The sequence below is a fragment of the Delphinus delphis genome, chromosome 18, assembly GCF_949987515.2.
Source record: "Delphinus delphis chromosome 18, mDelDel1.2, whole genome shotgun sequence".
In the NCBI taxonomy this organism is placed as follows: domain Eukaryota; kingdom Metazoa; phylum Chordata; class Mammalia; order Artiodactyla; family Delphinidae; genus Delphinus; species Delphinus delphis.
Genome location: NC_082700.1, coordinates 61,528,837 through 61,554,388, shown reverse-complemented (window position 1 = coordinate 61,554,388; position 25,552 = coordinate 61,528,837). Strand labels below are relative to the sequence as shown.

At 35.3% G+C, this 25,552-nt stretch overlaps 1 protein-coding gene across 1 annotated transcript in view; it reads right to left on the bottom strand.

The window, feature by feature from the left end:
• Positions 1–25,552, bottom strand: part of GPC5 (glypican 5) — a 1,355,126-nt gene that overhangs the window by 330,704 nt on the left and 998,870 nt on the right. The gene's annotated exons all lie outside the window — the stretch shown is intronic.

Sequence of the window (25,552 nt, the reverse complement as noted above, 5' to 3'; positions counted from 1 at the left end):
CTGGAAAGATCTGACGAGAGTGATGATCACATCTGTCCATATACATACATATATAAATATATAAAGTTATTTTCACTATAAATATTACTTTATTGTATACTATAAAACCAGTATCCTTCTTTTTATGCACTAGAATAAATAGTATATCCTAAAACTAGTGATTAATTCAATATCCAAGCATTTATTATTAAGCTGCAAATACGAAAGCCTGTTTCAACAATACTATCCAAAGTGAATATTTTATCAAATAGGTATGCTTCTTTGAAGTTAAGACCAAGCAAAGACTGTGGATGGTTCACATTCATCCATGATTCATTCCTCAGAGAAAAAGGGTATAAGCTTTGGCTTCAGAGGAAGCTGTCAAATTTCAACATCTAGGATGTGGTATAACCAGAATGAGGGATTTTCTGCGGTCAAAATGCTGACCTTGATATTAACAGCTATCACTATCTGTCAGAATGTGCCAAGCATTTATTGAGGTCATTATAATCGCTGCTAAGTAGTTTAAACGTCTGCTATAGAGGAAGGTAACGACTTAAGGATTTAAGCAGGAAGTGACAGGATCACATATGCTTTTTCAAAGATCACTTGGGAATCTAAGTGGAGAGCCCTGGAAGACATTCAGAGGAGGATCGTTTGTTATGTGCATGGTTCATCGACCTCGATTAGAAAGAGGAAGGATCTGAAATAAGACAGTAACATGAAAAGACACACAGAAGTGTGTGATTGTGTTAGATCTTAAGAAAGAGTGGAGGACAGCATTTATTCACGTATAAGAGGATGTGAAAAGGGTGTCTGCATAGAAAAGAGAAAAACACATGACCCACATTGATTTAAGCTATAAATATTCAACAGCTAAGATAATGCCTTGGGTCTATGAAACCCTTTTCCTCCTTTGTGTACAGGTAGGCAATCATATAGAAACCTGGAAAATGTAGGCTAAGGCCACAGGAGTGAATTCTACCTCATATAATTGGATGGGAATACGTACTTCATTTTCTTACTGCCACTTGGCTGCATCCAGAAAATACAGTGGAGAACTGAGGTCTTAGAAGATGGATGAAAGAGCCACTACATAGGTTTTTGAGTAACTGCAGAGAGCTGAGCCCACCTCTTCACTCTGTTCCCACCCTCATGACCTGAGTGGGAAAAAGAAACAGCACATTTTTGTGTTAAAGCCTCTACATTTTTACTGTGTCTTTTAGTACAACTCACTTCCTTCTCTATGGTTGCTAAGTGTTCGACTAGTTCCCTAGTGACCAGAGATTGCATATGAACTCTAGAATAATGCTGTATACTATTTGTAATGGAGTATAGATAGTTAATGCTTAATATGACTATCTAATTCTTATTCCACGGTATGGGCTTAGTTTTTCAATTACTTATTTTTGCTGTCTTTATAAAATTCTGAGTTAAACATCTTTCCTTAGATCTTTTATGAGGAATATTTGAACTAGGTGAATTCAACTGAGAATTGTGATCCGAATTCTGGAGGCTGGACCGGGTAGAGCAGCTCAGCAGCAGGTTACTTATCTGCTAGTTACATTCATGAGCTAGATTGTCACCTAGAGACTGTTACTATTATTTTTTTATTTTTATTTTTTTGCGGTATGCGGGCTTCTCACTGTTGTGGCCTCCCACGTTGTGGAGCACAGGCTCCGGACGCGCAGGCTCAGCGGCCATGGCTCACGGGCCCAGCCGCTCCGCGGCATGTGGGATCTTCCCGGACCGGGGCACGAACCCGCGTCCCCTGCATCGGCAGGCGGACTCTCAGACACTGCACCACCAGGGAAGCCCGAGTTACTATTATTTTTGATGTATTTTTGTAACTTATTTGATTTTATGTGTTGCTGGTTTTATTATAATTCTTCCATTGTTTGTAAGCCTGATATTTATAATATTTTAATATAAGGCCTTAAATAATACGTCATATTACCTATTTTTCTGTAGATGCTGATGTTTGAGTTTGTTTCCTGTTGACAATTTGCAAGCTTCGATTAACATGAAGGCTGTTATATTTTCATATATCTAATTTATTTAAAATCCATCCTAATTGTCATACAGAATCTTTGCAAATTGTTGATTTAAGACCCCTTGAACTGAGAATTTTCAACTATTGGGCACGCAGGAAAAATTTTACCTACTGATAAAAATATCCCAATCTGCGTGATGCCTCTTGTCAATTAACGATCGAATATTTTGAATTCTTGTTCTTTTACTAAGTATTCTCAAAAGAAGGTTTCGTTTGCTCTTAAATTCCTTATTTTAAAGAAGAAATGCAGATATAATTGGCAAAAATAATTTGTTTCATTTTTCCAATGCAAAAAGGATTAACAGTGGTACAGCAATAATTCAGTACATCCCAGTTAAACTAACATTTACTTCATTAGGTTTTTACAGTTCCTACCATGCAAAGGCATAATTTCTAAGTTTCACAATCACTAACAAGTATATCTTTATTTTAAAAATAGCCTAACCCTATTTTACAGAAATTTTGTAAACTAAGGCTACTGTATTAGGTAGAATTATTTTAGTGACATATTTGAAACAACACTAAAAAAAAAGTGCTCAATCTTTCAACTGGGTTTGCCTAAAGAACACTTACCACATAGGTCAGCTTATTAAATTTAAAATTCATGTTGCCATCCAAAAAGTTCCTTTTCTTAGAGTACTTTACATTAAGCATTTACAGAAGATGGTGAGTTAATGTAATATTTTGTTATATCGTTTTATCAAGAAATATGGCATTTATTAAATCCTTTAAGTTTTGATGGGTCCCAAAATGCTTATTTAATTCCAAAACTTACTTATCATTTAGAGACAGAGATACTAGTGATTAATATGGATTTCATTCCACGGTAAAAAAGATAAACCTGTAACTGAAATTGTGTATTGACTAGCATAAAAAAGTACTCCATAGAGGGTACTACAGGTTCCCTTCTTAAAGGAACTATGTAAGCTAAGCTAAGTTTTATTCCAGTTGGCAATGATTTGCATCAGTCAACAGGAGCTAGCTGGCCAAACTTCTGTCTTCCAAAGTTTATAAAAATGTGGCCAACTGCTAATAATTCCTAGAAAAATTAAGGAATCTTCAATAGTAAGAACAGGTGGCAGATGTACTACAGCTTTCCCAACTAAAATGTGCAGTGTTTCACAGTTTTTGCAGAAGCTCAAAATTGCACAGTTGAGCACAGAGCCTAGCTTTATTCTTTTTCTAAGTTTCAAATTAGAGTAGTGAATAAAATTTCAGTTTTTATACTCAAAAATATTAATGAATGAAATGATACTGAAAAAGCAGCGATCAACCACCTTCTGGTAGTTTAGGCAGTTCCATTAAATTCAGTAGGAAAATAGCTTATATATCCCAGCTAAGTCGTATTGAAACTTTTTTTTATCTAGGTTTTTTCAAGCCCCATTCGTGGGCTTGAATTGGTGACTTGCTTCGTACTCAAGAAGCTAAACAAGCCTAATGAATCAAGAGAAAAACCTGGTTATTTAGCATCACAGAAGTAATGTATCTGAAGACCACTTGAAAGTCTTAGCAAGAGGCATTTTAGTATTCTGCTGGAGGCGACCGCAGCAAGTTCTATTGAAAATGATGATACTGAGATAACAAGTTTATAAACCGAGCTGTTTTCTCTCTTGCACAGTAAAATTTCATAAAAGAATAATAGCTTTCTTTTTTGTACCCACACCACTCTACCTAAGATCCCTGGCTTTTCCCCCTCTGCTGGGCCTCTAAAAGTGGTAGTTCCCTTAGTCTTCTTGGACTCTAACAGAACCGTAGACTGAGTGGCTTAAACAACAAACATTTATTGCTCACAATTCTGGAGGCTAAGAAGTCGAGATCAGGGGGCCAAGCTTGTCGAGTCCCCCTGAGAGGCCTCTTCCTAGTTTCCTTGAATAGCAGAGAGGGGAAAAAAAGAGGCTTCTCTCTTCCTTTTCTTATAAAGACACTAGTTTCAAAATGAGAGGTAACTACCTCCCAAAAGCCTCCACTTCAAATATCATTACACGAGGGCTTCAACATGTAAATTTAGGGGGGGAGGATATAAACATTCAGTCCATACTACGTCCTGCTTTGGGATCCCTTTGTTTTTTCGGTGGATATTTTCTTTCAACAGAATTATATATATTCCAGAAATCTTTATATTTAAATGTTTACTCTGAATTTATAAGTCCAGCCCTGGCCATTAACTTAAACTCCAGAACTATATACCTAATTACCTTAAGTTTAACATGATCTATGGATTCTTTCCTGCCCTTGTTTCTTACCTGCACCTTTGCATCTCAGTCACAAATGGAGACGTGTACCTGTTTACTCAAGCCCAAATCTTAACAGTTATTCTTAATTCCTAGATTTCCATTACATCTCATATCCAACACTCTAAGATGTTTCGTCAACTCTAAATGCAAAACGCATTTTAAATCCTTCTGCTTCTCTACACCTACTGTATTACCTCCCTAGTTTAATATTAACTCTAGTTTCCTAACAAGCTCTATAGTTTCCTAATTGGTCTTCTTGCTTCTACTACTCTTTCCTTGGTATCCATCGCCACAAAACATCCAAAGGTAAGGTTAAAAAGCCAATTAGACTATTTGACTCCCCTCTTTAAAACCATCTAATGTTTTCCCAATTATATTTTAAGTAAAAACAACACTCCTTACCTGGTCTACAAGGCCCTGTGTGATCTGGGTCCCGCTCACCTATCGGAATTTTCTCACGTTTCCCACTGTATACCTCTGTCACTCACACTGGGACTTATTTCTGTTTTTCAAATATATCAAATTGCAACCTTGTTTTGGGGTCTTCACATGAACTGTGGAGCTAGTGAGCGCCCAAAGCACTCTGACTCAGATGATCACACAGCACAATTTTCTTAGCATTCAATTCTCAGTGTAAATGTTACTCCTTTCAATGGCATCTTCACTAACCACTGCAATCTAAAATTGACCTTTAAGTCAACATTTATCATATCTTTTATCCTCCCTTTATCTTTCCCGTAATTATTTATCATTTTCTTACATTATTTGCATGTTTATTTCTCCACATTTCTATAATCTCAGACTGACGAACACTCATAATACATGCACCCACCCCCAAAAGAAAATCTGTTGACTAAAGGAACAAGTCAATGAGTATTATATACCCGTCGGGGAACATAAAGTCAAGGGAGGTTTCCTGTGTGTTTACAGTAACATTTAAAGCAGGAGCTGCTTGAGATGCTTATATAATGGAGGGACCAGTGGAAAGCAAGCTGGAGATTCTGGAAAGGGCAATGATAATTGATAGAGCCTGGAGGTAGTAAAGAGACATTCAGTGACTAGCACTGGAAAGAACAGTATGTATTTCTTCACAGGACTAGGAAAGAGGTAGATAAGGAAGAGTTTCAGTGTAGATGAGTATGTTGTTGTCAATATTGTGATCAGAGCCATTTCCCAGAAGGAGAAGCTAGTGCCAGAGGTAACCTCCTTTTTCTCTTCCCTGGCTCTTTATTTGGGAACAAGAAATATGGCCTCAAAGAAGGATCAAGGAGAAGAGAGAACATCAAAGGACTGTTTACTCTGATGGAACTCTGCTCTTATCTTTTACAGTGGTCCCTTTGGAGATTTAATTAAATATGCTGGCTGCAATCTCTGTTTTGATTCCAACCCGATAGACATATTACAGACTCTCAGCTTTCTCCACTTATATTTCTGCTATATTTTCCTCTTTTCATATATTTATTACTCTCATCCAGAATACCTTGGATGCTTTTCAATTCTGATTATTCTTCTTCTCAAACACAAACACTTTTTGATCTATTTGCTTCCGATTCATTTGATACTACCAGTTTCTTCCCTCTGTCAAATGGGATCTTCAAATGAAGCAATCCATGTGCTTCCTTGACTCACTGAAAATGTAACGTTTTTCTTTGAATCTATTGTTTACAATTCAGAGTATAATGATAGAGTAATGTATTTCCACTGTGTGGTTTCCACTGGGAAAAAATAAACACTAGTCATAAAAGGAGAATTCACCAATAATTAACAAATGATAGGCCAAACAGAAGTCATCCACTGTGTGACGGTTGAAGAAAATAGACCAGCAGCCCGCCAAGACTGTGCTGAATTAATCAGAGATGCACCATCGCATGGGATGACCTTTCAGTCCTAACTGCCTTAACAACAATTTGCGTTTAAAGGTGGCAAAAATTAAAAGCATAAACTTGTTTCTCTTAGTCGACAAGTCCCACTAAACTTTTTTTTTATTTTTCAATACAGTTAGAATCCCAATGAAGAAGGAACTTAAAAGGTTTTCAGTGTTACTCATCCTTGTATTTGTTCTTACAGAGAGAACCCCCGCCCCACATCTGCTTCTGGACCTTCTATTGAGCTCACAAAACTTCATCTTTAAAAATGATATTCCCCAGTATTGATGTCTATCTAGGAGCTGTGGCCAAATAATCCAAAGCAAATAGACTTTGCAACAATAACTGCTTTTGCTTTCAAATGAAAGAATAATCAAACTATAATAATCCACCTGCGACTTTCCTTCTCCTTTCTTTTCTGACAGGCTCTCAGTGGAAGGACTTTAGAAGGAGTTGGCCTCACTACAGACCTGGAAGAGGTAGACGGAAGTTTAATCTGACTTTAGAAAAATAAATGACAAACTTGTTATTCTTTTGATTCTATGGGGAGGTATGAGATATATATAAATACATATACTTACACTTCACTGCTAAAATAGTGAACGTTTTATTGTCAGATCTGTTAAAAGCAAACTGCTGGGATACTGCTTCATCTTGTGAAATTCTGAACAGGTTCTAGAATCATCTAAAGTATTTTTTCTATTGAAATTGCATTGTTTTTGCTTTATTAAACTATAAATACTATTTATTAGGTAATTTAAAAGCTACTATGAATTAAGTAATAAAAAGCCATACATAGATCATCATACTCAATTTCCCACAACTTGCCAGAAAGTTAAAATGCCATTATTGACATTTCATAGATGTGGAAACTAATGCTCGTAAAGGTGGGATAAGTGGCTCAAGTGAGAAGGGCAAGTTAGTCTTGAATCCAATCTGACTCTAATATTTATTATTTTAATCAAAATACTATATTGATAATGCTATTGTTAACTATCCTATGTTATCATTGAATATTTAAATTCTTCACGAGGTTATGATGATTAAACAGTTTTTAATGATACAATTGGCATGTGAGAGTCTCAGACTCCAAAATGGTACAATGCTACCATTTGGCTTAGATCTCCAAATTTTGTTTAAAAAGAGCTGTACTTAAACAAATGTGCACTTCCTTGTTGGTATATTATATGAACTATTTTACTGTAGTAATAACTTACATATACTTCAAAACTTAAAATGTCGAAAATAATACTGAATAATATAGAGATGAAATGTATAACTTTAAAACCAAATTTCATTACATTTAACATATTACATTTTTGTAATGCTGAGAAAAAAATATTCTTAATTACTTTTAAGTGTTTATTTTTAATAGAGCATAGTGATTTGGAAGTCTGTTTCTAGGTTTGGTTTAATTTATTCATTAGTTTAATAACCATCATAACTGAAAGAGGTGCCTCACAAAAATATTAATTCAAGTGAAATGATTGAATTGTAGACTATACTGAATAAATATTGATACGATGATGCAAAAGATTCTGTTCAAATATGGCTGGTTGATTTTCATCTTCCTTGACGTTCGTTTTTCTACAAACAGATCATTTAAAATTCACTGTAGTGTTTATGTGGAAGATCTAGAAATGTCTGAATCTCAAGTAGTTTAGAAAACTGCTTCCATGTATTTGAACCATGGAGATCTGATAATTTTTTGCATTGACAAAAGCACACTGATTTCAGTTACAAAATCAAATACTCAAATACTACAGATATTTTTCCAAATTCTTTCTACTTATTAGCAAGAGTTATCTACTAAACAGAGATTTTTGTCAAACACTGATCAAATGACACTTTTGCCATGAAGGAATAGATGAGGCACGCTTATGTTCTGAAACACTATGCTAGGTAGCATATCCTGTGATTGGTATCACAGAAAATGTCAGCTGGTTTGAAACATTTGTCATTTTTTTTGAAGGTGTTATCTTTAAGTTTATCAAACCTATAGAGTTCCTTGCCAGAAGTCAATGAGTGAATATTTGGGTACTACAAAAGATTTTCTTGAAAACTCTAAGTTTTATTACAAACTATTGTTAAATTTCTTTTTGCTGATCACCTTATTCACAGTTAATTACTGCCAATACACAGTTAATCTATGTTCAAAGTACACTTCTCTTAATAAATTCTTACTGAAATTCTCCTAGCCTGAATTAACAAAGAATAAAAAGAAATGTCTTGTATACCTTAATAAAATAAGAAAAACTAGAAATGTCTTTGATTTTTAACTAGAGCACTGAAAAATATAGGTATAGATGTTTATTTATTTCAATATGACAGCAGTCCATGTAAATTAATTCACAATAAATACTTCCAATTTTGATTATTTCACGTTTTTGCCAAAACTTTGGATATAAAAGAATTACACATTCTCCCACATTTCACTGTCAATTTTTCCTGAAAGGTGGTTTCCAGAAGGTTTGGAAATGAAAGGAGCCCTAATCCTGTTGATTGGTACCTGTAGGAAAGCAAGCCCTGTGGATTTCCTCACTCCTCGTAGAAGAACAAATTCAAGGGTAGAAATCATACTCTCCCTGTCCCTCTGAACCTAAAATGGACTTCTTCCCAGTGACCCTTTCAAGACACAGCACTGTGACCCTGCTGCTTCGTTGTGCCTCCCAACATCTGTGTGGAAGACAGACGCCCAGATGCAGCAATGTGGTCCTCAGCCAGGAACTCAGTCACAGTCACTCCACCCCATGCTGGCCTTGTTCAATTTATGAACAAAACCAAAGACCTGAAGACTTTAATAATAGGAATGAGGACTCTACTACTAGTGAGCAGAAGTGAAATGAACCTTTCAGAGCCAGAAGCTATAAAGCCAATTGGCTCAACTCCACAGAAAACAGATTCTAAGTGTGTTAATTGAGCATAAATAAATGTGAATGCAGTAATGATCCACGTGAATTTTAGATGACTGACTATATCATTCATTGCCAAAGCATGAAGAGGAGCCACTCCCCTTCTCTTCTAAACGATTATTGAAAATACAGAAAAGCTCACTGGATATTGGCTTAGGGGAAATGGAAAAAGCAGAAGAAGTGGGGGAGAGTAACTCATCAACATGTGGAATACTAAAATCCAGAAGATAACTTTCTCAAAAACCCTTCCTTATTTGCTTAATATAGAATTTGTAGCACAATTATTTCTCAGAGCTATTTCTTTCTGTCTTAATTACAATATGTATCTTATCTACTGAAATCTTCACAGATAACGATCTTTGAAAACTTATTATTGGATTTTTCATTTAAAAATGCATTTGAAGTGGCTAGACATTCTGTAGTTTCTCCCACTTGTCATTAATGTGTTTAAGGTGACTTGGAAATAGGAAAAGATACATTTTTCACAGAACAAAATGAAACAGGGAAAAAAAGTCCCACCTAGAACCCAACGATTAAGCTATTGCGAGGACAGAATCTGGAAGATATTTCAATGAAATGTAAGGTGAATGGGTTGGATTGAGCAAAATTGTCAATAGCTCATTAATACCTGCTTTGTTACTGAAAGTAGGACAAGCCTGCTGGTCTCCAAGAAGGTCAGGAGCTACTTAATTCCTTTCCTACCAATGGATTCTAGCCCAGACACCCAAGGTACAAACCGACCAGAAATGAAGTCCTCCCCTGAAATTTACAACAGTAATGCTGCACTTTGAGACTCTCAGCTGCCCACTTCGTTGTAACCGTATGACTAGCATAGCCTGGTGAGAGGTAAAATGACCACAGGGAAAGCTCTGCAGGAGATTATGGAGTTAGGAAGGGGTGGGGAACCACACAGGCTGTGAATTGCTGTTCTCCCTTACTCCACTGGTGGCAAATGTCAAAGGACTAATCAGAGATAGGAGACAAACTCAGGCAACAAAATGATTTTTTAGAGAATGTGCATTTCTTTAGGTTAAAAGGAAAGTAAAACAGAGAAAGAAGCATGGAGTTTGTGGGGAAAAAAGCCCAAACAAACATGGGAGAACTATGAGAGGAAACAAATTCCAAAAAATATTCACAGAAATTATATAGCCTGGGACAAAGTGGTATTACAAGCAACAGAAAACATGTTAAAATGTTTGCATATTTTGTAGAATGTATGGTAGACTTATCTGAAATAAATATAAAAATTGATTAATAAAGAAGTTTCCTAGATAAATAACATAGTAATTAAAAGTGGAATTGGGGTTTCCCTGGTGGCGCAGTGGTTGAGAATCCACCTGCCGATTCAGGGGACACGGGTTCGTGCCCTGGTCTGGGAAAATCCCACATGCCATGGAGTGGCTGGGCCCATGAGCCATGGCCACTGAGCCTGCGTGTCCGGAGCCTGTGCTCTTCAATGGGAGAGGCCACAGCAGTGAGAGACCCGCGTACCACGGAAAAAAAAAAAGCGGAATTGTTAAGAGATATTTATGGAAAAATACAAAAATGGAAAAAGACAGCATAATTAAAATCTAAATTTGTGCCAGTAGGAAAGAGTGGGTCCTACAGTAAATCCAATTGGTGCTACGAAGGGTAAATTTCAGATATTCTCCCAGACTGCAAACCACCAATAGTAAAAAGAGAGAGAGAACAGAGCTATAGGAGATGAAAGACAGAAAACTGACTCTAAAAATAGCAGACTCAAAAAATAAATAAAAATAGCAGACTCATCTGAGAAAATGCCAGAGTAATTAAAATAGAAAAAAAAAAAAAAGAATATAATTGAAATCTCCATTCAATTAAAAAAGCCAAACTAAGCACATCAACCAAACCCTAAGCTTTCAGATGAAACCCTAGTCCTATGATATCCCTTCCGTCCATCGACAGAGGAATGGATGAAGAAGATGTGGTATGTATATACAATGGAATATTACTTAGCTTTAAAGAATGAAATAATGCCATTTGCAGCAACATGGATGGACCTAGAGATTATCATACTAAATGAAGTAAGTCAGAGAAAGACCAATGTCATATGATATCACTTATATGTGGAATCTAAAAAAATGGTACCAATGAACCTATTTACAAAACAGAATTAGAGTCACAGATATAGAAAAAAACTTACGGTTACCAAGGGGGAAAGGGGAGGGGATAAATTGGGAGAATGGGATGGACATATACACACTACTATATATAAAATAGGTAACTAATAAGGACCTCCTGTATAGCACAGGGAATTCTACTCAATAGTCTGTAATGACCTATATAGGAATAGAATCTAAAAAAGAGTGGATATATGTATATGTATAACTGATTCACTTTGCTGTACAGCAGAAACACGACATTGTAAATCAACTATACTCCAATAAAAAATAATTTTAAAAAATGTCATTTCATGGAGAGTCCACCCTAAAAAAGAAGATATCAATCTAGAACTTACTGATGGTTTTAATGAAAGTCATAGAATTAAATTAAAATGATGAGAACAATTTATTTCATCGTTCAGAAAGGCTCACACACTTATAGTGCGAACTTCTCCCTGAGCTCTCTCCATTCCCTAGAGGAATGAACTGGGGCTCCAACAGAATGAACACCTTAAAACTAATGCTGAGAAGCCATGGATTGGTAGGGTCTGACACTGGGGATGCTATCAGCTTTCACCTTTACTTACGTCTCACTCCTTAGTTGAGATGAATGAATTTGCCTCGGCCATTATAAGTGGAAATTTCATCTATACCACTGGTCCTTCTGAGACAGAGAAGCCAGAGCCGTGCGAGTCCATTTAAGGTAACACAGAGGCAGATTCATTAACATCGTTTCCTGATCCCAGGAGGGAAGCACATATTTCACGAGCTCAGTGATACAAAACTGAAAATCCTGAGACTTATGTCAAGTGTAATTGTGAAGACCACAATGCAAGTCAGCAGAGAATACACTCCTAAAGAATGTGCAAGGTGGCTCTCTGAAGTTGTTCGTTTGTACCTGGCCCCGCCTTTCTACTCCTCTCCAAACGCTCTTCACACTAGGTGCTCTTTAAGGGCCTTTGTTTAATCTTAGAAAAAAATACTTAGATTTTTTTTTCAGCATAAAGCTACTGCTCCCACAACTTACCCACTGTCATCCCAGTTTATCAGTTCTTCAGTTCTACCAATAATGTTATCTACTCAAAGTCCCAATACAGATTAGCTGATCTGACACTCAATTCTAGGCAACAGAGTTACAGGATAGTATAAAAGGGATGTTCCCAATAAAGCACTTTAAGACAAAATTTGTCTCTACCACATTCCCAACCACTCCCTTTAACTCACGCCTTTTATTCTAACCCATTGGCTTCTTAGCAGAGGCTGTAAAGATTTTTAATAAAAATAAAATGGCCAAAAAGCACATGAAAATGTGCAAAAACATCGCTAATTATTAGAGAAATGCAAATCAAAACTACAATATGGTATCACCTCACGGCGGTCAGAGTGGCCATCATCAAAAAAATCTACAAACAATAAATGCTGGAGGGGGTGTGGAAAAAAGGGAACCCTCCTACACTGTTGGTGGGAATGTAAATTGGTACAGCCACAGTGGAGAACAGTACGGAAGTTCCTTAAAAAACTAAAATAGAGCTTACCACATGATCCAGCAATCCCACTCCTGGGCATACATCCAGAGAAAACCATAATTCGAAAAGATACATGCACCCCAATTTTCACTGCAGCACTATTTACAATAGCCAGGACATGGAAGCAACATAAATGTCCATCAACAGAGGAATGGATGAAGAAGATGTGGTACATATATACAATGGAATATTACTCCATCATAAAAAAGAAAAAAATCACACCATTTGCAGCTACGTGGATGGACCTAGAGATTGTCATACTGAGTGAAGTAAGTCAGACAGAGAAAGACAAATAACATATGATATTGCTTATATGTGGAATCTGAAAAAATGGCACAAATGAACTTATTTACCAAACAGAAATAGAGTCACAGATGTAGAAAAATAAACTTATGGTTACCAATGGGGAAGGGGAGAGGGATAATGTGGGAGATGGGGACTGACATATACACACTAGTATATACGAAATAGATCACTAATAAGGACCTACTGTATAGCACAGGGAACTCAACTCAATACTCTGTAATGACCTATTTAGGAATAGAATCTAAAAAAGAGTGGATATATGTACATGTATAACTGACAGAAACTAACAGTATCGTAAATCAACTATATCCAATAAAAATTAAAAAAACTAAAAAATAAATAAATATTTGTAAATATTTTAAAATACATCAATAAAAACCACCACAACAGGATAAAATAGGGAAAAGGAAAAAGTTAAGTTCACCTAAAAACCATTTTTAAGGCAAAGGCAATGAGTACAAAGGTAATTAGTACAGAAAATGGTGCTGTCGATTATATATAAAAAATTGTATTGGTTTCTTTTTTTTAATAACTGTTGGATTAAAATGGTATCCCCATTTATATCATTTATAACACATTATAGTTATTATATTATTCCCTACTTATATGTATAATACACTTATATTATTTATACCCAAAATAACATGCTTCAAAATCACTTATATAGGGCTTCCCTGGTGGTGCAGAGGTTGAGAGTCCACCTGCCGATGCAGGGGACATGTGTTCGTGCCCCGGTCCGGGAAGATCCCACATGCCACGGAGTGGCTGGGCCCGTGAGCCATGGCCTCTGAGCCTGCGTGTCCGGAGCCTGTGCTCCGCAACAGGAGAGGCCACAACAGTGAGAGGCCCGTGTACCGCAAAAAAAAAAAAAATCACTTATATATTCTTTTATGTTAAGCATTCCATGTTCAGAGTACGTTTAGAGTACACATTGCAGATGATCATTGAACAACACGGAGGTTAGGGATGCTGATTCTCCAAGCAACTGAAAATTCATCTATAATTTAGAGTCAGTCTTCTATATCCACAGTTCCTCTATATCTGCAGTTACTCATCCAAGGATTCAACCAACTGCAGATCGTGTAGTATTTTCTATTGAAAAACATCAATGAATAAGTGGACCCTGGCAGTTCAAATTCCCATTGTTCAAGGGTCAACTTTATATTAATTAGCAAAATGTGACTGCTATTTCAAGAGTAGTAATTTAGGACTCTTGTCTCTACTAAACATTGATTTCATTTGCTATCAGACTAGGGAAACGTATCTATTCCTAGAGTCATTTCTCAGAGTCTCCTGTACTAAAAACACATTTCATTTACAGTACTTTTCTTTTTTTTTTTTTAATACAAACTGAAGGTTTGTGGCAACCCTATGTGGAGCAAGTCTATTGGCATCCCATTTCCCATCCACATTTCCTCATTTTATGTCTCTTTGTTACATTTCGGTAGTTCTCGTAACATTTTTAACTTTTTATTATTATTATATTTGTTATGGTGATCTGTGATCAGTGATCTTCAATGTTACTATTTTAATTGTTTTGGTGCCACAAACTGTGCCCTTGTAAGTCAGCAAACTTAATCAATAAATGTGTGTGTTCTGACTGCTCCACCAACCAGCTATTCTCCCATATTTCTCCCTCTCTCTGGGTCTCCCTATTCCCTGAGACACAATATTGAAGTTAGGCCAATTCAATAAGTTGAATTGTTAAGTTAGACTTAACCCAACAATGACCTCTAAGTCTTCAAGTGAAGGGAATGATCTCACCTCTCTCACTTTAATCAAAAGCTAGAAATGATTAAGTTTAGTGAGGAAGGCATGTAGAAAGCTGAGACTAGTTACCCATGTTGTGAAAGCAAAGGAAAAGTTCTTGAAGGAAATTAAAAGTGCTATTCCAGTGAACACATGAATAATAAGAAAGCAAAACAGCCTATTGCTGGTTTGGAGGAGGTTTTAGTGGTCTAGATAGAAAATCAAACTAGCCACAACATCACCTTAAGCCAAAGCCTAATCCAGACCAAGGTTCTAACTCTTTTCAATTCTTTGAAGGCTGATAGAGGTGAGGAAGATGTAGAAGAAAAATTTAAAGCTAGCAGAGGTTGTATCACGAGATTTAAGGAAAGCAGCAAGTGCTGATGTAGAAGTTGCATCAACTTATTTGGAAGACTTAGCTAAAATATTTAATGAAGACGGCGACACTAAACAACAGATTTTCAATGCAGATAAAACAGCCTTACATTAGAAGGAGATGCCATCTACGACTTTCATAGCTAGAGAGGAGAAGGCAATGCTTGACCTCAAAGTGTCAAAGGGCAGGCATGACTGTCTTGTTAGGGGCTAATGCAGCTGGAAACTTGAAGTTGAAGCCAATACTCACTTATCATTCTTAAAATCATAGGGCCCTTCAGGGTTACACTAAATCTACTCTGCCTGTTCTGTATCAATGGAACAGCACTCCTTGTATATAACATGATTTACTGAATATTTTAAGCTCACTGTTGAGACCTATTGCTTAGAAAAAAGATTCCTTTCATAATGTTAAAACTTATTAACAATGAACCTGGTCACCTATGAGCTCTGATGAAGATACACAATGAGATTAATATTGTTTTCATGCCTGCTAACACAAATCTGTTCTGCAGTCCATGGATCAAGAGCCATTTCAACTTTCAAGACATTATTAAATGAATACATTTCATACAGCTATAGCTGCCATAGATAGTGATTCCTCTGGTAGATCATAGGCAAAGTCAACTGAAAACCTTTTGGAAAGTATTCACAATTCTTGATGTCATTAGCATTTGTTATGCATGGGAAGAGGTCAAAATATCAACATTAACAGGAGTTTGCAAGAAGTTGATTCAAACCCTCATGAATGACTTTGAGGGATTCAAAACTTCAGTGGAGGAAGTAATTACAGATGTAGTGGAAACAGCAAGATGACTAGAATTAGAAGTGGCACTTGAATTTCACTGAATTTCTGCATTCACATGAAAAGATTTTCACAGATGAGGAGTTGCTTCTTATGGATGAGCAAAGAAAGTGGTTTCTTGAGGTGGAATCTACTTTTGGTGAAGATGCTGTGAAGACTATTGAAATGACAGCAAAGGAATTAAAATATGACATAAACTTAGTTGATAAGGCAGCAGGGTTTGAGATGATTGACTACAATTTTGAAAGAAGTCCTACTGTGGGTAAAATGCTATCCAACAGCATTGAGTGCTACAGAGAAATCATTCCTGAAGGGAAGAGTCAACAGATGCAGCCAACCTCATTGCTGTGTTACGTCAAGAAATTACCACAGCTACCTCAAGCTTCAGCAACCACCACTCTGTCATCAACACTGAGGCAAGACCCTCCACCAGCCAAAAGGACTTGCTGAAGGCTCAGCTGATGCTTAGCATTTTTTAGTAAAAAAGTGATTTTTAATTAAGCTATGTACATTTTTTTGGACATAATACTATTGCACACTTAATGGACTACAGTATAAACATCACTTTTATATGCACTGGGAAACCAAAAAAATCCCATGACTTGCTTAAATTTTAGATTCATAATGCCAATTCCAGCTCCACTATTTACTGTGTGTCCTTGGGCAAGTTACTTTATCTTTCTATGTGTTTCCTCATATGAGAAAGGATATTACCCACTTCACCTGTTCATTATGAAGATTTAATTATATAAACTCTGTGAAACTCTTAACACAGTACCTGATACATAATATGTTTTGGCTTTCCTTGTATCAATAGCTATAAGTGTGCTTGTCCATGACCCTTATCATTGTACCCAATTTGAGGACAAGGAATAAGACTTTTTTTTTAATCTTCATTACCTACCATGATGTTCTTAATATAGTTGGGTGATTAATAAACTATTGTTCATTTACTGTGCAAAGTCAGAAACAGTATTTTCTTTTCAGCAATAGATCCATTCAATGTACATGAAATGGTTTCATAGATTTAAAATACATGAACAACTATTTCAGATAGAAAAATTAAAATCTTAAGGTAAACCATTAAATGTAGGAGGTTTTCTTTCTCTCAGTTACTGAAAATTTTCACTTGCACATGGTATTTTTTATTTCTATGAACCCACAAAACTATTTCCACTTAATTCTAAATAAGAGTACCTCAACATTTTTGTTCATTCAAAATAATGTACCAGTTATAACATTTTCAATTCTCAATGGCATAACTTGTAAATAACTTTGCTTTGCTTTCAGAAATTCTGCTAACATCATAGCAGAGATGCTACAGGTAGTGTGGGGGTGTGAGTTTATTCAGTGTTGTCTAAACTGGTTATGAAAACAATCGTGCAATCTTTTGTGAGAAGGGATTTCATCTATGCTGCCAGCTTTTCTAAATAACACAGTTTCAAATATTTCACATACTGCAGAATGAAAACAACACATTTTATAGAGGATATTTTATAGAGAGTTTATATTGAAAGAACTGGAGCCAAGAAACGAATTCATTCATGCATGCATGCATTTCTCCATTTATCAATCAAAACTTCTTGAATGTCTGTAAGTATTGCTGGCAGCATTGGAAAAGTAAAACAAATGAATTGGTAAGAGAAAATTTCCTCATGGTGCTGCTTAGTTTGATAGGCAGACAAAATTAAAATATAATGAAGTAATAAGATAAAGGCAAATTCGATGAACTGTGAAGACAGTGGTGAATGGGGTGATGGAGGAGGTAGTTGGTCTATCGTGTGAGGAACAGAGAATAATTAGGGCGGATATGATAAAGGAAGAGCTTTTAAAAGACAAGGTAGAAATTATTAGGGTAAATAATGGGGGAAAGCATGAAGAAAATTCAGGTGGATTTAGGGAATTGTGTATATGTGGGGCTGCCAGGTAAGTGAGGAGAAACCAAGCTGCAGACATGACCAGAGACAAAAAAAAAAAAAAAAAAAAACACACAACTTCAGTACAATGACCAGTAGGTATGTGGATAACTCAAGGACTCAAAGGGATTCTACTGATTTCAGAAATTTTAATCAAGCCTGACACAGGTTACAGTAATAAAGCAAAGAAATGTACTCTTCTGAACCTAACAGTATTATATAAACCAAAGGTAGAAATGCCAAAGCAATCACTCAGAAGCCTTGACACAAAGAAGTGATTCCAAAGTTCCCATCAAGAATGTTGTATACCTGAAGGACAGCAAAAGAGAGAGAGAGGGAGGGAAAGTGAGGAGAAGAAAGAAGAGAAGGAAAAGAAGAAAACAGAGGCTGCAACTGGATTCTCTGATATTTACTCAGAACCACCAAGTAAGAGTTGCAGGTGGTAGGTTAGGTTAATTGAGAGTCACAATTAAACTATATTTTGCTCACCCTCAAGAATTTATTTGGGGCAAAGAATGCCTCGGTTTGGATTTACTTTCCTTGAAAAAGATCTAGAGTTTTCTTTGTATTATCCTGTCATCAGCAACTCTTTTTCTTTTTTTAATGTACTTCATGTAGTCTTTTTTTTGTTTTTCTAAACTGGCCTTAGAATTTATCTTATTTCTAATCAAAATTTTATCTTGAAACTTTAATTTTGGAAATAAAAAGTGATATATTGTTTCTTAAAGCTTTTTAATTTTTTTCCCATGAATTTTTAGAAAATGTATGTGTGTCTACAATGATTTTACTTTTCATCATCAGAGACAACCTTCATTTTGCACTTTCACATAGCTTTTCTTCTAAGCATTTTGCCACTACACACTAGGTCTGGTATTTAAAATAAAATTTAAATTTTTATATTAACATACAATTGTCCTTTGTTTGTGGCATACAGTTGTATAAATTTTCTCTTATGCATATACTCATGCAACCACCAACCAAGTAAAGGATACAGAACAGTTACATTACCTCCAACCCAAATCTCTCATTTTATCCCTTTGTAGTCCCACCATAATCCATCGTTACACCCCGTCAATCACTGACATTTTCCATAACTAAAGCTTTATCTTTTTAGACAATATTATATACATAGAAGCATGGAGATTATAACTTTTTGATACTGGATTTATTCACTCAGCATAAGATCTTTAAGGTTCATTCAAGATTTTGTGTATACAAAAATAAGTTCCTTTTAATTACTTAGTAGGCTTCTAAAATACGGATGTACCATAGTTTGCTTATCCATTCAACCACTGAAGAATATTCAGGTTGTTACTAGATTTGACAATTATAAATAAAGCTGCTACAAACATTTATGTATAAGTTCTTGTGTGAATGTAAGTTTTTTTTTTTTTTTTCAGGGTAACTACCAAGGAGTGAGATTGCTGGATCACATGGTAAGTTAATGTTAAACATAAAAAGGAAAAAAAAAAAAAACTACCAAAACTATCTTCAAAAGTGGCTGTACCATTCCACCCCTCAAGCAATGTGTGAGAACTACTATTGTTCCTTATACTCACCACCACTTAGTATTATTAGTAGTTTTTAAAGTTTATTCATTCTAATGGGTATGTAGCAGTATTTTATGGTTTTAATTTATATTTTCCTAATGGCTTTGATTTTGAATATCTTTTCATGTTTATCTGACTTCCAAAAGTCTTCTGCAGTGAAACATCTATACAAATCATTTGCCTTTTAATTTGATTTTTACTGTTGTATTTTGAGATTTCTTTATGTATTCTGGATACAAACCCTTTATCAGATATATGGTTTGATAATACTTTCGCTCTTTCTATGGTCTATCTTTCATTCTCTTCAGTGTCTTTAACAGAGCAAATGTTTTTAATATTGATAAAGTCATATATCTTTTTTTTCTTTTCTTTTACAGACTTGCTTTAGGTGTGAGATCTAAGAAGTTTTGATTTCTTTCCATGTTTACTTCTAAAAGGTTATAGCTCTGTGTTTTACATGTAGATCTATAATCACCTTTGAGCTAAGTTTTAAAGTGCATAGTTTAGCTCTTCGGTATTTTTTTTCTTTGAATGTGAATACCCAAATGTACCAAAACCATTTGTTGAAAAGCCTATCCTTTCTTCATTGAATTGGCCTTGTATCTTTGTCAAAAAATTGACTATATTTGGGTGGGTCTACTCCTGGACTATCTTCTCTGTTCCATTGATCTATGTGTCCATCCCTTTGATACTACTATACTGTCCTGATTATTGTAGCTTTATAGTAGTTTTTGAAAGTTTCTTACTTTGCTCTTCTTCAAAATTGTTTTGGTTATTCATTGACTTTTGTGTCTCCTACATACATTTTGGAATCAACCTATCTATATAAGCAAAAAATCCTATTGAGATTTTGATCAGATTTGCATTAAATCTATAGATAATTGTGTTGAACTGACATCATTACTATGTTGAGTCTTTAAATCCACGAACATACTGTGTCTTCATTTATGTCTTCCTTGATTTCTTTTTTTAAAAATTTTTATTAGGGTATAGTTTATTTACAATGCTGTGTTAGTTTCAGGCATACAGCAAAGTGAATTTGTTACACATATACCCACTCTTTTTTTAGACTCTTTTCCCATATAGGCCATTACAGAGTATTGAGTAGAGTTCCCTGTGCTATACAGTAGGTCCTTATTAGTTATATATTTTATATATAGTAGTGTGTTTCTTTGATTTCTTTTGACACTTTCATATTTCCCAGCATTCAGTTATTGTATCTTTTATATTTATAATTAAACATTTCATTTTTTGGATCAATTGCATAGCTTCCAATTGTTCATTTTTACTATATAGAAATGTAATTCATTTTGCATGTTGAATTTGTATCCTAAAACTTTGGTAAAAATCTCATTAATTACAGGATTATTTTTGGAGGTTCCTTAGAGTTTTCTATATAGAAGATGTCATATACATAAGTAAAAATAAGTCTTATTGAAATGTTCCTTAGAATGTTCCAGAAGCAATGTGGACCAGTGATTTTATTTTTGGAAAAAAATTATAAATTCAAGAGTTGTTTGACTATCCAGGCTACTTAATTTATTTTGGGTATATTGGATTTTGGTTTTGAGAAATTAACATATTTCATGCAGTTTGTCAAAATTGTATATGTGGAGTTTTTTAAGGTATTGTCATACTGTCATACTGTCATTCTAATATTTCTGGAATCTATAGGGATATCCTATCTTCTTTGATCTTGATAGTTTGTGTCTTCTATCTCTGCCAGTCTTACTAAGGGTTTATCATTTTTTTACCTTTCTAAACAACAGCTTTTTTATACATATTTTCTTTATTGTTTTCCTATTTTCATTTTTTAAGGAAATTCTGCTCTTAACTTTTTTATTCTCTTACTTCTACTTGCTGTGGAGTTATTTTCCTCTTCTTTTTTTCAAGTTCCTTAAGATGGAAGCTTAGATTTTTTATGAAAGCCCTTTTTTCCTTTTCTAGTTTAATCATTTATTGCTATAAGTTTCTAAGAACTGTTTCAGCTGCATCACACACATTTGGATATGCTGAATTTTCATTTTCACTTATTTCAAAGTATATCCTAATTTCACTTGAGACCTCTTCCTTGACTGCTGGATTATTAAAAAGTGTCTATTAAATTTCTAAGTATTTGGAGAGTTTATTATTTCTCTATTATTTATTTTAATTCAATTCCATTATGATTACAAAGTATACTATGCATGATTTCAATTCTTTAATATTTGTTGAAGTTTGTTTTATGACCCAAGATATGGACTATTTTGGTGAATGTTCCATGTGAATATGGAAGGAATGTGTATATTGCAGTAGCTAGGTGAAGGGTTCTATAAATATCAATTAGAATCAATTGGTTGATGATGTAGTTTAGTTCTTCTATATCCTTGTCCATTTTTGGTCTATTTTTTCAATTACTGTTTTATCAATTACTGAGAAAGGAGAGCTGAAGTCTCTAAATTGTGGATTTGTCTGGCTTTGCAGTTGTGTTAGTGTTTGTTTGCAGTTTGTTAGTGTTTGTTTTGAAGCTCTGTTAGCTTCAAAATACATATTTGAGGTTGTTTTATCTTCTTATATAATGCCCCACTTCATCTCTGGTCATTTTCCTTGCTCTGAAGTCTATTGCGTCTAAATAATATAGCCACTCCAGCTGCCTTTTGATTTGTGTGTGCATGTATGTTTTTTCCCTTTCCTTTACATATAATCTACCTATATCATTATATTTGAAGTGGATTTCTTACAGACAGTGTATATACCTTTTATATTTTTTAATCCGTCCTGATAACCTTTGTATTTAATTGGTGTGCTTAGACCTTATGCATTTAGTGTACTTACGGGTATATTTGGATTTCAATCTACCATTTTATTATTCATTTTCTAATTAGTCCGTTTTTCATCCTTTGTTTTATTCTTCCTGCCTTAAGGTTATTTGAACATCTTTTTAATTCTATTTAAATGTATCTATTGTGCTTTTGGCTATTTCTCACTGTAAAGTGTGGGAGTTGGCAGTTGCTATAGGGATTACAGTACAAATACTTAACTTTTCTCAGTCTACTTAGGCTTAAAATTTTTGAACTTCAATTAGACTGTAGAAAGCTTATGACTATGAAGGTTTTTTTTACCCTCATCCCTTTATGATATCTTAAATAATTCATACATTGAGAACCACATCAGATGTCATAATTTTTGCTTTCAATGGTCAAATGTATTTTAAGGAATCAGCAATCTGTTCTATTTATCCAAATACTTGCCATTTCTGTTGCTCTTCCTTCATTTCTGATGTTCCAAGTTTCCTTCTGATATCGTTTCATTAACAGTTCTTTTAAAGAAATTCTGATGGCATATAGTGCTCTATAAATTTTCCTTTAACTAAGAATCCCTTATTTTGTGTATAACATTATATATTCCTGGAGATATCTATTGCTTGACTTAGAATTCCGGGGAGAAAGTTCTTTTATTTCAGCACTTTAAAAATATTTTCTACTTTCCCTGGTCTTCATAGTTTCTGATAAGAAATCTATAGACATTCAAACAATTGTTTTCCTCTGGATGCTTTCAAGATTTTTCTTCTTTCTCTTTAGTTTTCAGCTCTTTAATTATACATGTCTAAGCATAAATTTATTTGAGTTTATCTTTTTGGGGGTTTTCTGAGCTTCTTGAATCTGTAGCTTTATATCTTTCTTACATTTGGGAAGCTCAAATATTTTTCTCTGCTCTGCATGGTTTTGTCTCTCCTTCCAGGATAATAATGACACAAATGGTAGATGTTAAATTAAGATTTATTCCAAAATCCGTTAACATCTGTCCATTTTTTTTCAATCTTTGTTCTGTTTTTACCTTGCATATTTTCTTTTTATCTGTGGTTGAGTTTACTCTTTCTTTTGTCATTTCTATTCTGCTATGGAGTACATTCGGTGATTTTTTTTTCCAGTGCTAAATTATCTATTTATTTCTCCTTTATAACTTCTACTTATTTGCTGAGATTGTCTATCTTCCCATTCCTTTCTTGAATATTCACATTGTCAGAATATTTTTATAGTAACTCTCTAACCTGTGTCTACTAATTCTAGATAATGTGTCACATCAATGTCAGCATCTTTTGACTGGATGTTCACATATGAGTTGATATTTTCCCTGTTACCTATATGCTAGGTAATTTTCAATTTTATCCTGGACACTTTGAATATTAAATTGTGAGAACTTGGGTCATATATACAGCTTATGGAATATCTTTTAATTTCTGGAGCTAGAAGTCAACTCATTCGGAGACACGTCACAAGATTTGACCAGCCTTCTGTGACGTGTGGATTGAATGCCAATTCCATTTTCAAGCTCTTTGCAATGCTGTTCAAATGTCTTACATGTGCACCACTCAGTTATGTGTCTGGAAATGGTGCTGTTGTCTTTAATTAAATTCCATTCTCAATGTCTTTGGTGTGTAGTTTAGCAGCAGATCTACTCATCTGAAGGTGATCCCAGGGGTTCATTTAAAAAAATGAGTTAGCTTTTCTAAGCTGCTCTCTCTTTCTCTGTGATCTCCCCAGTAGTTTCCAATTCTCTCATGGTCCTTTTTTTTTTTTTTTTTTTGGTTGTACTAGCCAGAAAGCTTGGGATTCTGGAGCTCTTTTAGTGAGTTGCATGCATGTCTAGGGCATGCGGTGGGAGGAGCAATGGGAGTGGTCTCACCCTCTTGAAGCTACAGCTACCAGCTACTTCAATCAAGAGTTGAAGGTGTCCCTCCAGAGTTTAGGTGACTGCAGGCCTTTGCTGCTGTGGCCGCTGCTACCAACAAACCATTCTCTTCCTCCTGAATCCTAAACTAGAGGGCTTCCCTGGGGTTCCCTACATCCTTGCTGATACCCACTTCCATGTTTCAGTCTGTCCTGAGTCTAGGTCAGAGGATACTGGAGGAAGAAAGAAAAGGTAAACTCACCACCAGTTCAGTGATAATCCTGAATTCTGGTCTTCTACTCCAATCTACCTGCCACTATTTTCCTTTCTGAGTTCTCAAAGTGCTGCTCCATGAACACCGTTCAGGTTTTACAGCATATTCTATCTTATCCAAAACTAGAAATCCTGGATTGATGATTTTGAATTCATGGTAAAAACAGAGTCAAAGCTATGATTCTATTTCTAGTGAAGAAAAATGCAGCCAGCATAACTGGGTAACAAGGAGATTCACATGATCAGATGAGAATATTTTCCTGCTGAGTGGGTTAACCAGTGTATTAATGTACATGTATGACATTATATAAACATGGTATAACTTTTTTCTTACTTTAATATTGGTTCCAGTATTTATATACTCTTGTAGCTCATTATGATGTGACTCCTACCTGTGAGAGATATAAAATAAATTAATGAATTTTTTGGATTGATTCATTTAAAAAATACATAGTCCTTTTCACGTCTCTCAATCTCTTCCTGTGCTACTATCTTGACTAGATATTTTGAGAGCTGTCAATACTATTTATGAAAATATTTTCAATATTACCTTGTCAATTGATTCTATTTATCCAGCCCTAAAGAATCATTTGTTCATTGAGCAGGAAAAGAAAAGAACAACAGATTGATTTTTAACAGTAATTTTCATGTTTCTTTTCTGAGATCATTCCTCAGTACAAACTGTTTTGCTCAAACAGCTCAAATGTGCTGTTGCCAGTAACATTGGGGAGAAGCTTTTCCCTGTTAGAGAGATTCCTATTATGTTGCCCACTGCCAACTCAGTTTTGCTGTTCTTTGAACCCTGAAGCCACCTAATGTGACTACTTTTGAACACTGTTACTTTTCCCTTATGAAAGGAATGTTCCTTAGTGTATATCTCATTTGTATGTGTCCTATCCTTATACCCAAATTTTTCCTTTCTACATTAGGAACATTCCAGAATCGTCTCTATTTTGTCTCCTGCACCCAAACATAGTGTTGCATTTTTTAGGATGGAATTGGGAGACAAGTTCCCTGGTGAATCCTTTCAGCATTCTATGTATCAGGCAATCTTTTTTTTTTTTTTTTTCTTCCATACACGGGCCTCTCGCTTCTGTGGCCTCTCCCGTTGCGGAGCACAGGCTCCGGATGCGCAGGCTCAGTGGCCATGGCTCACGGGCCCAGCCGCTCCGCGGCACGTGGGATCCTCCCAGACCGCCAAACCCACGTTCCCTGCATCAGCGGGCGGACTCCCAA